The sequence below is a fragment of the Phacochoerus africanus genome, chromosome 11, assembly GCF_016906955.1.
Source record: "Phacochoerus africanus isolate WHEZ1 chromosome 11, ROS_Pafr_v1, whole genome shotgun sequence".
Classification (NCBI taxonomy): Eukaryota; Metazoa; Chordata; class Mammalia; order Artiodactyla; family Suidae; genus Phacochoerus; species Phacochoerus africanus.
The window spans coordinates 19,493,720-19,506,769 of record NC_062554.1 but is presented as its reverse complement, the minus strand read 5'-3'; positions in this window follow the sequence as shown (position 1 = coordinate 19,506,769).

The window sequence follows — 13,050 nt, the reverse complement described above, 5'->3', positions numbered from 1 at the left end:
CATATTATCCAGCAATCCTCCTCCTGGGCATGTATCTAGAGAAAACCATAATTTGAAAAGATACATGCACCCTCAACATTCACTGCAGCACTATTTACAACAGCCAGGACGTGGAAGCAACCAAATGTCCGTTCACAGAGGAAAGGATAAAGAAGATGTGGTGTATATATATATATATAATGGAATATTAACCAGCCATTAAAAAAAGAATGAAATAACACTGTTTCAGCAACATAGATGGACCATTATCACACTAAGTGTAGTAAGAGGAAGTCAAACACCACATGATATCGCTTATAAGTGGAATCTAAGAAAAGGATACAAGTGAATGTATTTGCAGAATAGAAACAGACTCAGACTGAAAGAAATTTATGGTTACCAAAGGGGTAGTGAGGGGAGAGATGAATTAGGGATTGGCATATGCACGCTGTGGTATATGGAATGATTGCCTAACAGGGAACTGCTGTATAGAAGAGGGAAGTCTACCCAATATTCTGTGATGATCTATATGGGAAAAAAATCTGAAAAAAAAAAAAAGTATGTGTATATATGTATAGCTAAATCACTTTATTCTACAGCAGAAATTATCACAAAATTGCAAATCAACTATACTTTAATAAAATTGAAAAAAAATCAGAATTATTGAAAGGCTTAAGTGTAAGACCTGAGACTGAAAAACCTCTGGAAAAAAAACATAGGAGGTAAGTTCTTCATCATTGGTCTTGAGAATTAACAACTTTTAGGACTTGACACCCAAAGCAAAGGCAGCAAAAGCAAAAATAAACAGGTGAGATTACATCAAACTAAAAAGTTTTTTCAGGGAGTTCCCATTGTGGCTCAGTGGTGATGAACCTAATATCCATGAGGATGCAGGTTCAATCCCTGGCCTCACTCATTGGGTTAAGGATCCAGAGTTACAGTGAGCTGTGGCATAGGTCACATCCATGGCTTGGATCTGGCATTGCTGTGGCGTAAGCCAGTGGCTACAGCTCCAATTAAACCCCTAGCCTAGGAACTTACATGTGCCATGAGTGTGGCCCTAAAAATAAATGAATAAATAAAAAGCTTTTTTATAGCAAAGGAGACTATCAACAAAAACAAAAAGGCAGCTTAATGTGTAAGAGAAAATATTTACAAATGATATGTATAATAAGGCATTAATATCCAAAATTCATAAAGAATTTATATACTCAACATCAAAAAACCAACCCAGGAATTCCTGTTGTGGCTCAGTGGTTAACGAACCCAACCAGTATCCATGAGGGGGCAGGTTCGATCCCTGCCCTTGCTCAGCGGGTTAAGGATCCGGTGTTGCCATGAGGGGTGGTGTAAGTTGCAGACACAGCTCGGATCTGGAGTTGCTTTGGCTGTGGCATAGGCTGGGTGGCTGTGGCATAGGCTGGGTGGCTACAGCTCTAATTTGACCCCTAGACTGGGAACTTCCAAGTGCTGTAAGTGCAGCCCTAAAATGACCAAAGGGGGGGAAAAAAAAAGACACACACAAAACCCAATTTGTATAAATAGGCAGAAGACCTGAATAATTAATTTTCCAAAGAAAATATACAAATGGCCAACAGGTACATAAAATGTGCTCAACATCACTAATCATCAGGGAAAATGGAACTGAAAACTATGATGGCTATCATCAACAAGACAAGAGATGACAAGTGCTGGTGAGGATGTGGAGAGATGAAAACACTTGCACATCATTGGTTAGAATGTAAACTAGAACAGCCACTATGGAAAACATTATGGGGGTTCCTCGGAAATTAAAAAAAAAAAAAAAAAAGCATGATCCAGCAATCCTACTTCTGAGTGTATATCCAAAGGAAATAAAGTCATTATCTCAAAGAGACATCTGTACTCATGCTCACTGCAGCATTATTCACTATAGCCAAGGTATGGGAACAACCTAAGTGTCCATTGGTTTAAAAATTGTGATAAATAGACACACAGAAAATATTATTCAGTCTTTAAAAAGAAATCCTGTCATTCATGACAACATAGATTAAAGTGGAAGGTATTATGCTAAGTAAAATAGCCAGAAAAAGAAAAACAAATACTGCATTGTATTACTTATATGTGGAATCTAAAAAAACAAAAGTCAAGGTAATAGAAATAGTAGAAAATTAGGGAGAGGGTAGATAGGGAGGGGTTGGTGAAATGGTACAAAGTTTTAGTTATAAGGAGAATAAGATCTGAGGATCTAATGCATAACATAGTTACTATACTTGATAACACTATTATATAAATTATTAAAAGAGAACTTAAATGTTCTTACCCTACCCCAACCAAAAGTTAAATATGTGAGGTTATGGATATGTCTATTCACTTGATAGTAGGAATATCTTCACAATGTATGTGTGTATCAAACTGTCACATTGTACATTTTAAATGTCATAAAATTGTACATGACATTTCAGTAAAGCTGAAAAAAAAGAATGTACTAATAGCATTAATTATGTAGATTAGAAGGAGTTAAGAAAGTTTAAAAATTAGATAGGCTGTGAAATCTGTGGAAGGAGGGGAAAGCCAAGTGGTCAAGAGTGGAGATGAGGTGGGTTAAGAAGTAGAAGAAAGGCAAATAGGAGCCTGGGTGACAGGCATATATTGAGGCATTTTGCAGAAAAGTGTTGTCTTTTGAAGAACATTCTCTTTCCCTTTGGAAAGCATCTCCATCATTGAGAGAAGCACCTGCTGCTTGATGAGGCAGTGCAGCAGAGTGGTAACTGTGGATTCTGCAGCCAAGCTATGGTTTTAAGCCCTAATTTGGGTAAGTTGCATATTCTCCCTGTGCCTTAGTTTCTTCATCTGCAAAATGGCATAATAGTGCCTACCTCTTAGGGCTGTTGGATTTAATAAGTTAATAAATGGAAACATTTTAAAACAGCCTAGCACATAATAAAGCTTCAATCTGTAATTACTATTCTTATTGGGATGCAGAGTAGCTTGTGGTTAAGAGCCTAGATTCTAGAGGCAAAATACCTGTGTTCAAATCCTGACTCTGTCCCTTACTAGCTAGGGGACTCTGGGAAAGTTACTTAATTTCCCTCTGCTTATTTCTTCATCCGTAAAATGAGGCTGATTATAGACTCTACCTCATAGGATTATAAGGATCCACTATGTTAATAGAAGTAAAGTGCACTTAATAACTGCATTTAAGTACTTGCTGTTATTAGTATTACTGAAGAACCTTTGAAAATATCAGTTTTTGGACTTGTCCACTCTGTTCTGTTTACATAGCCGATGTCATCCCAGTGCTGGTGGAGGTCCCATAAGCTGCTTCTAAAGAAGAACCCCAGGCCGCTGACTCTACATGACCTCACACAAGCAGGAGTCCTTGATGCAGGCAACTTCAGCAATACTACAGTTTGGTGTGAACACTTTTGAAAACAGCAAGGCTCACATACCCAATTTTAGATGCCCTCAGATAAAGCAGAATACTTTCTAAAATAGTTTGAGCCCTTTTAAAAAAGGTTAACAGAGAATAGCTACTGTGGGTCCTTATCTAGTATCTTGAAGACTGAATTTTACTATGCAAAGCTTTACCTTCAGTGAGAAAAATTTCATGTCAGTCTCTGTTTTAGAATTAGATTCGGGTGTATATAACAGAAAGTTCACACTAACTATGATTCAAACAAGGCAGAAATCTATTTTTCTCATGTAAAATTCTGAGTGGGCATGGCAGCTTTGTAGGGTTGGTAGGTGTCCACTTTTAGGTGTCGGATGTCTTCCTGGTCGTCTCCCTGGTTGTTAAGGTGTTCTTCTCATCACACAATCCACTGTGACTGAACAGCAGAACCACATTCCGAGCAGCAGGATGCAGGAAGGGGGAGAAAGGAAGGAAAGACCTGATCCAGAAACTATGCAAAACTTTTACTCACTTTCCATTGGTCAGAACTTTGTCACGTGGCTGGAAGGGAAGCTGGGAAACAAAGACTTTAATTGAGATGACTTTATTCTCAACTTGAAGAGCTAAACAAATGTGTTATAGAAGCAGAGGAAGATAGATTTGAAGGAAAACTAGCAGCTGCTGTCATAGTCATACTTTTTTTTAAATTAAGAATTGCTAATTTCTTGAAACTTTTCTGCTCAATGACTTCAAGACCCTACTGTGTCACATATAGTAAGTTGAGATTGGAGATAGCTCCAAAAAGAATTAGAGTTTTTAGTTTTAGAATTGAAATATTTCAAAAGAATTAAATGTAAAAAAAAGTCAAAAGTTAAAAAAAAATGAAAATCCAAACTGCCAGTACTCAGTAAATGTTACAAGCCATGTTGAAAATGTGTACCCTTTCACCAGATTTTAGGCCCAACTATAACTGTTTTACGTAAATAGCACAAAAGTCACAGAAGACACTTTTTTTAAGTGGCTGGGAGAAAATGACCCATGCAAAACTGAAATGTAACAGTCAAAGAACATCAAAGATCTGAATTAATTGCACACTTATCCTAGAACCTCAAATGAGGCCAAAGCCCACCATCCCTTTGATTTGGTGTCTGAGGGCCTTAAGGTAAAAGCGCCTCACTGGCCTCTATTAGTCATACAGAGGGGAATCCAGCAGAGCTAATTTTCATTCCTCTTAGGAGGAAAATGTTGCAAAGCCTAGCATATTTTTATAGCTGAGACTATACAAAAAGATGGCCCTAACCCAAGAAGACGAGAGGTCAGTGAGTCGAGCACAGGACTTGAGGAAGGAAATGCTGACCAAACCTTTTAGTAAGAATCTGGGAAGATATCTGAATCTGCAGTCTTTCAAATTCATTTGCTGCCTGGAAACCCAAAAACATTTCTATGTGAAGAATCTTTTTCAAAAAGTATCTTGACTTTTTTAGCACTTAGATTATAAGAACAGAATGAACTAAAACATAACCAACCTAAAAAAGTCCTGATCAAAAAAAGCAGTCTTTCTGGAACTTGAGCCTCACAAAGCCACAGGAATCGGAAATGGAAATACTTAACCAAGTTAAAGTCACTAATATTTAGAAAGCCTCCACTGCTTGAGGGCACAGTTCCTTGCGTCTCATGCAAAGGCCAGTTTTATTCCAAGAAAAATACAGAGAACTGTTGTGTTGAGATCTAGTAAAACAAGCAAGGATCAAGCAAGTCTTTAACAAACAGCCCTTTATTGCCACAGAAATACTCTGGTCTCCTGTTCTCTGAATGGCTCTAGTGTCTGACTCTGGGATTAGAAAGGAAACGAAAATGTTACCACTGACCTACAGTGCGGAGTGCCCTCTCTCCCCCGCACTCATAAGAATTTTGAAACTGGGTTTACTGCTTGTCCCTACAGCCCGATGTAGATCAGAAGATCCAGGGTATGGCTTCTTGGATCCCTCATACCAGGTGGTAGCTGAGTCCCTTCCCCAGCCACCCTGAAACCATAAAATCTAGTTCTTCTGCTGAGTTTATAATTAAACTCTCTGTCCAAAACTCTATTCCCTTTCTTGTACCACACTTATTCCCCCTCAAGATGGAGGAGTATGAAAGAAAAGGAAAAATTATAACCTAGCAGGATTCTATGGGACTTTCCTATGTCCCCTGCCTGTGTCTTGTTTGTAGAAAAATTTTAGCCTCCTAGGCCCTCTCAGAATCCCAAAGAGGAAATGTAATCAGAGAAGGGAGAAAATGCAGAAACAAAGGAGAACAGTCAAGCAAGACAAAATAATAGTTTAGCCATTAAAGTCAAGACTTTTAGTTTTCCTCTTCTATAGATAATATCTATAGATAATATTCTGAGCCACATTCTTGAGCGTTTTTGCAGATACTCATGTTCACTACAAGTTGACAAGTACCTAGATCCCAGACGGGTTGGAACCAGAAGGTTGATGACGTTCGCTCCCAATGACCTCACCATCAACCAGTCAGAAAATGTCCACAAGATGATCACACACCCCCTCTACCTTCTCCCTCATCTTCTCTTTGAAAACCTTTCCCTGAAAATCATCAGGAAATCCGGGTCTTTTGAGCATTAGCTGCCCATTCTTCTGGCTTGGACTTGCAATGAAGGCTGCACTTCTCTTCACAACCTCATGTCAGTACATTGGCTTTACTGCACACAGGTGAGTGGACCCAAGTTTGGTTCAGGAGCAAGGCCAGGGCAGAGTGGTAAAAGCGTTAAAAGCGCGCCAGGCCCAGCTGTCATCAGAGCTGTCAGGGCCTCACAGCCTGTGAGGGATCAGACACAGGCACTCTATGCACCTTTGAGTGAATGTACTGCAAAGGCAAGCAGACACCTTAGGCCTCTCTCTCAGAGATTACTGTTAAATATCAGTTATCATTTCCCCTGCCATGTATTGCATTTCTACCATGTACAGGTTGCACACACTCTCTTTAATCCTTGAATCAATCCTGTAATATGAGAATTAGGTCCGTGTAATACAGATGAGGAAACCAGGCTTGAAAGAGGTGAAGTAACTGCCCAAGATTCAAGGCAGGCAGGCAGCCTCACTGCACAGAGTGTGTTTCCCATACTCTATCCTGTCTCTTTACCTTTCTTCATTTCTTCCAATATATCTCCTTCCTGGGCCACAATAAGCAACTTCCCAGCCTGATGATATAGCTGCCAACACCCCATCCCTACTTCCCCAGGCTTGCATAACAACATATAAAATTCACATGCTTGGTTATTCTGAGAGCTGAAACCTATGTAAAATCCTCCTAAACTCCTCTTAAGTTTCTTTCCCAAACCTATTGTTAAAGGTGCTAAAAATAGTATATTTTGAGCTAAATGAAACCACAACATCACCTAGGATATCCTGTTCTGCTATCTCCTGCTTTCCTTTCTTCCTTCTCTTCTGTTAGTTTAAGAGTGAAAGCAGGTTACACCAGGCCAAGAGAGGCTCCTTGACTCATCAGGCACTTTTACTGAAATGTGAGCATCTTGAGGAAAGGGCTAGCTTTATTTTGCTTCCCTAATGCCCTACATATAGTGCCTGGCTGCAAAGACTTGTTTGATAACTGCTTTGTTGATTAAGTGACACTGATAGAAAGTTCACAGCAGTACAGTGATTATATTGAGATTTGCTTTGTAATGTAGTCATCGAACAAAGTTAGCACCCTAGGCTGTTAAGAAGCCGGGTTGTTAAGGAAATTCCTGAAGACTTGTTTTAGAGATACTGCTATCTGCAGATTAAAAACACAGAATGATAGTAACAGAGGAAAGAAACATTCTTCCCCTTCTTGGGGAATGCCTTTTTGGACATCTTGGCAGCAAATAGGACTTTTAGTCATTTGGTATTGTCTTCTGATTCAAATTCACATTGTGAAGGAGAAACTGCCACAACTAACAAATTAATGTTGAAATCCTACCATGTTATGCCTGGCTTGTTTTAATAACCTCATGGTCTGAACTTTCCAAGTGTGAGAGAAAAACAATGTCACTTTCTGCTGACCTACCGAAACCAGTGAGCTGTCACATCGGCTGTATTTGTTGGTTCCGGAGACTCTTTAGTTTGTCCCAGTGGAAAGTCAGTAAGTTGTTCTTCTCTATCCAAGAAAAGTATAGATAAATCTTATCTATCAACAGTTTACCTTTCTTTCTTAAAACGAAAATTGGCAAGTTCACTCTATATTGTTATTAACTTTGCCAAGAGCCTTTCTGTTGCTGTTGTCCTTTGAAAGATTGTCCTAACAAACTATTCTGCCTTCCTGTCAGGAAAAACACTCTTGCTGCCATTCACATTGCCACGTTGTAGAATGGACTGGAATATGGTTATTCAGGGGATTTTTTTTTAGGGCCACCCCCATGGCACATGGAGGTTCCCAGGCTAGGAATTGAATTGGAGCTCTCTCTCTCTCTATCTATATATACATATACAGCCACTCAAGCCATAGCAGTGACAGTGCTGAATCCTTAACCTGCTAGGCCACCAGGGAACTCCCATGATCAATAATGTTGGTCTCCTTTTTATGCTTATTAGTCATTTGGATATACTCTTCTGTGATGTGCCTATATAAGTCTTTCTTCCGATTTGTACAAGTTCTTTATATATTTTGGATATATTTTTTTGTTAGATATATGTGTAGGAAATACAGTCTCCCAGTATGTGTCTTGCCTTTTGTCTCTGTTAATGATGTCTTTTAATGAAAAGACATGTTAAGTTTTTAAAGATGCTGTTTATCAATCTTTCTGTGGTTATTTTTATGACATTTTTTCCGGGAAGTCGAATGATATAGGGAACAGTAGGCTCAGTGGGGCCAGGAGGAACACTATCAAATCTACATTTATCCACATAGCAGATGTAGTTTAAAATTTCAAGCATAGGCTTAGAGAATCTATTGGATGTGCACAGAGGTACATGAAGATATTCTTATAATTACTACTAAAATATTTATTGTTTTATCTTCCATATTTTTCTCTGATCACTTTAAGTTGATTTTTGTATGTGGTATAGAGGGTAGGAGTCAAGGTTCATTTTTTTCCTTACAGACATACAGTTGTCTCATCTTTTTTTTTTTTTTTGGTCTTTTTAGGACTGCACCCACGGCATATGGAAGTTCCCAGGTTAGGGATCCAATCAGAGCTATAGCCACCGGCCTACACCACAGCCACAGCAACAGGGATCTGAGCCATGTCTGCGACCTACACCACAGCTCGTGGCGACCCACTGAGTGAGGCCAGGGATTGAATCTGCATACTCGCCAGTTCAGCATCATTTATTATCAAAAAGACCATGAACTCCTGCCTGCCCCTCCCCCCCAATAGTGGCATCTTTGCAGAAATCAAGTGATTGAAAATGTGTAGTTAATGGAAAAAATAAAAATCATTAATAAAAAAATAACATGTATACACAGGTCAAAACAAAACAACAAAAAAACAAAGAGAAAATGTGTAGGCTTGGAGTTCCTGTTGTGGCGCAGCAGAAATGAATCTGACTGGGAACCATGAGGTTGCCAATTTGATCCCTGGCTTTGCTCAGGGGGTAAAGGATCTGGTGTTGCCGTGAGGTGTAGTGTAGGTCACACACTTGGCTCAGATCTGGTGTTGCTTGGCTGTGGTATAGGCTGGAAGCTGAAGCTCCGATTTAACCCCTACCCTGGGAACTTCTGTGTGCCGCCGAGTGTGGCCCTAAAAAGCAAAAAAAAAAAAAAAGTGTAGGTTTGTTTCTGGACTCTTTATTCTGTTCCATTGGAATATCTTCATCCCTGGGCCAATAGTGCACTTAGTTACAGAAATGTTGTATTAAGTCTTGCTATATTAAGTTTGATAGTGCTAAGTTCTCCAATTTTGTTGTTTTTCTTCAAGATTGTCATAGGTCTTTTGCCTAGGTTATAAATGTTCATAATAATGTTAGAAATAACTTGCTAATTTTTACAAAATGCTGGAATTTTGATTTGGATTGCACTGAGTCTATAGATCAAGTTGGGAAGAACTGATGTCTTAATTATTTGGAATCTTCTAATTCATGATAATGGTGTATCCCTCTATTTTATTTGTCTTCTTTAATTTCTTTCAACAATGTTTTAGTCTTCTGCATACAAATCTTGCTTATATGTCATTACATGCATTCCATGATATTTGATGTTTTCGATGCTATTATAAATGTTATTTTTCCCAATTGTTTGTTGTTAGTATAAAGAAATACATCACATATTTACTCTGTGACCTTGCTAAATTCACTTGTAAATTCTAGTAGTTTGTAGATTACTTTGGATTATCTACAAACACAACCTTGGCATCTATAAGTAAGATGGTTTGCTTCTTTCTTTCTACTCTCTATGCTTTTAATTTTTCTTGCCTTTACTGGACTGATTAGAACACTACAGTTCTTGTCAACGTTGTGGAGTGTGATGATGAATATAAGTGTCTTGTTTCTGACCTCAATGTGGAAATGTTTACTATTTCACTGTTAAGTATAATGTTAGCTATAGATTTTTTTTTTAGTACACCCACAGTGTATGGAGGTTCCCAGGCTAGAGGTTGAGTTGAAGCTATGGCTGCTTGGCCTACACCACAGCCACAGCAACCCAGGATCCAAGCCGTGTCTGCGACCTACATCACAGTTCACGGCAATGCCGGGTCCTTAACCCTCTGAGTGAGGGGTCAAACCTGCATCCTCATGAATGCTAGTCAAATTAATTTCTGCTAGGCCATGGGAACTCCTAGCTATAGATTTTTTTTTTTTTAAGATACTCCTTGTTTGCTAAGAGCTTTATCATTCATTTATGGATTTTTATCACAGTTTGAATTTTATCAAATGCTACATCTATGAGATGATCATATGAGTACTGTCTATGTTCTGTTCATTATACCCTTGATTATTTCGAGATAATTGTAGATTCACATGCAGTTGTACAAAATAATTCAGACAGATCACATGTACTCTTTACTCAGTTTCCCTCAAAATTAGCCCTTTTTTCAAGATTATAGTAGTGTCACAACCAGTATTGATATTGATATAACCCACTGATCATATTCATGTTTCCACTCTGATTTTTTAATACTAAACCAACCTTACATTCTTTATTTATGAAATAGAACATATTACTATACGTTGCTAGGTTTAATAAGCTAATTTTTCTTTTCTTTTTTCTTTTTTTTTTTTTTTTGGTCTTTTTGCCATTTCTTGGGCCGCTCTCATGGCATATGAAGGTTCCCAGGCTAGGGGTCGAATAAGAGCCATAGCCACCAGCCTACATCAGAACCACAGCAACGAGGGATCTGAGCCGCATCTGTGACCTACACCACAGCTCACGGCAACGCCGGATCCTTAACCCACTGAGCAAGGCCAGGGATCGAACCTGCAACCCCATGGTTCCTAGTCGGATTCGTTAACCACTGCACCACAATGGGAACTCCCAATAAGCTAATATTTTGTGAATGATTTTGCATCTCTATTCATGAGAGATACTGATATTTAATTTTCTTTTCCTATAATGGTATTTACAGGTTTTGATGTTAGAATTACACTGACTTCATAGAAATGATTTGGACATGTTTCTTTTTTCTTTATTCTTTGAGTTTGTGTATGTTTGGTATTATATCTTTTTTGAATGTTTGGAAAAATTCACCAGTGAAGCTAACCAGCTAGCTTTAAATTTTTTTAAACATAGATTTGATTTTTTAAGAGGTCTAAGATTATTCAGAATTTTTATTCTTATTTTTTCAGAAATGGTTTTCCAAGAAATATTTTATCTAAATTGTCAAATTTGGGGGGAAAGTTTTTTCCCTTTATTTCTTCTTATTATCTTTTTAATAGATCTGTAAAATCTATAGTGATGTCTCTTTTTTGTTTTCTCTCTTTTTTAATTAGTCTTACTAGGAGTTAATCAGTTTTAATTAACTCTTCAAAGAAACAGCTTTTGTTTTTATTGATTTTTCTTTTTTACATGTCAATTTTTCTTTTTTTTCCTTTTCTAGGGCCACACCTGCGGCATATGGAGGTTCCCAGGCTAGGGGTCTAGTCGGAGCTGTAGCCACCGGCCTATGCCAGAGTCACAGCAAGTGGTATCCCAAGCCGCATCTGCGACCTACACCACAGCTCACAGCAACGCCGGATCCTTAACCCACTGAGCAAGGCCAGGGATTGAACCTGCAACCTCATGGTTCCTAGTCAGATTCATTAATCACTGCGCCACAATGAGAACTCCTACATGTCAACTTTCTATTAATTTCTACTCATTTCCTTTCTTCTAATTTCTTTAGGTTTATTTTTGCTGTTTTTCTAGATTCTTGAGATAAATGCTTAGATGATTGAATTTTCAACCTTTCTTTTTAATGCATGAACTTAAAGTTATAAATTTCCCTTAAAGTTACTTTAGCTGGATCCCACAGGTTTTAACACCCTATTTTTCGTTATAATTCAAAGTATGTTTTCCTTACGATTCTTTTTTCACCCATTGGTTTTTCAAAAGTATCTTGTGTACTTGAAAGGGCTTTTTGTTTGGTTGGTTGGTTGGTATTGTTTTTAGTTATTTTTACTGTGGTCAGAGAATCACGTGTTCCATGATTTTCAACCTTTTGAATATTTGTTGCCACTTACTTTATGGCCCAGCTACAGTCTATTTTTGTAAGTATTTTATGCACACTTGAAAAGTATGTGTATTCTACAGTTGTTCAACTTTTTATATCCTTAATAATTTTTTTCTTTTTTTTTTTTTTTCCAAGGATGGGTCTATCTGTCATTGAGAGAGACATGGTAAGATCTTCAAGTCTGTGAATTTGTTTATGTCTTTTTTCATTTTATATTGTGGTAAAATATACATAAGGTTTACCCTATTGCTTTTTAGTTTGGTTAATTTTGTTTATGTATTTTGAGATTATATTATTACTTAGAATTTTTATCCAGATGAATTAATGTGCTTATTATTATGACATATTTTGCTTCATTTTCTCTTTACTTTTCTTAACCCTTCTTACCTCAGACTCTACTTTTTCTAATAGTTTAGTCACACCACCTTCCTTTTGGTTAATGTTTGTGTGGTAAATTTTCTTTCAGTCTGTCTTTGGCCTTATATTTAAAAGGTGTTTCTTGTAAAAAAAAAATTTGTAAGCAGAATTAGCTTTAAAATGAAACGCTGACATCAAATTCAGGCAGTCAGAGTGTCCTTGGCCTGTGGTAGTGATAAAGGGGAAGAACTAATGACCTTGGATAGGGACTCAGCACTTTAGATTTGATGTAGCTAATGGGAGATGGATCTCTCTTTTGATGGAATATTTTTATAAAACAAATTACCACTCTCAAATTTGTTTGTCAAATGTTTGAAATTCATTATAAATAGAATTAATTTAAAGAAGAGTAGACTTGAATTGTGGACTGGCTGTCCATCATTCAGCACACTCAGGGGAAGGACGTGTAATCAATACAATGCAAACCTCTAAATTTTTCTCAGAAAATTTCTAAGTGAACTCTTTCACATTGGAATCCTAGATTAGTCTATAAAATTTTAAGTGCTAAGCAACCTCAGAGACCATTTTGACCCACTGTCATGCTCCCAAATACTTGAATATGGAAATATATAGGGTACTTTCATTCTCGTCTCTCATGCCACACAGGTAAATGAGCAGAATACTCAGAACTAGGACTTTAAATGTAATTAGGACCTTT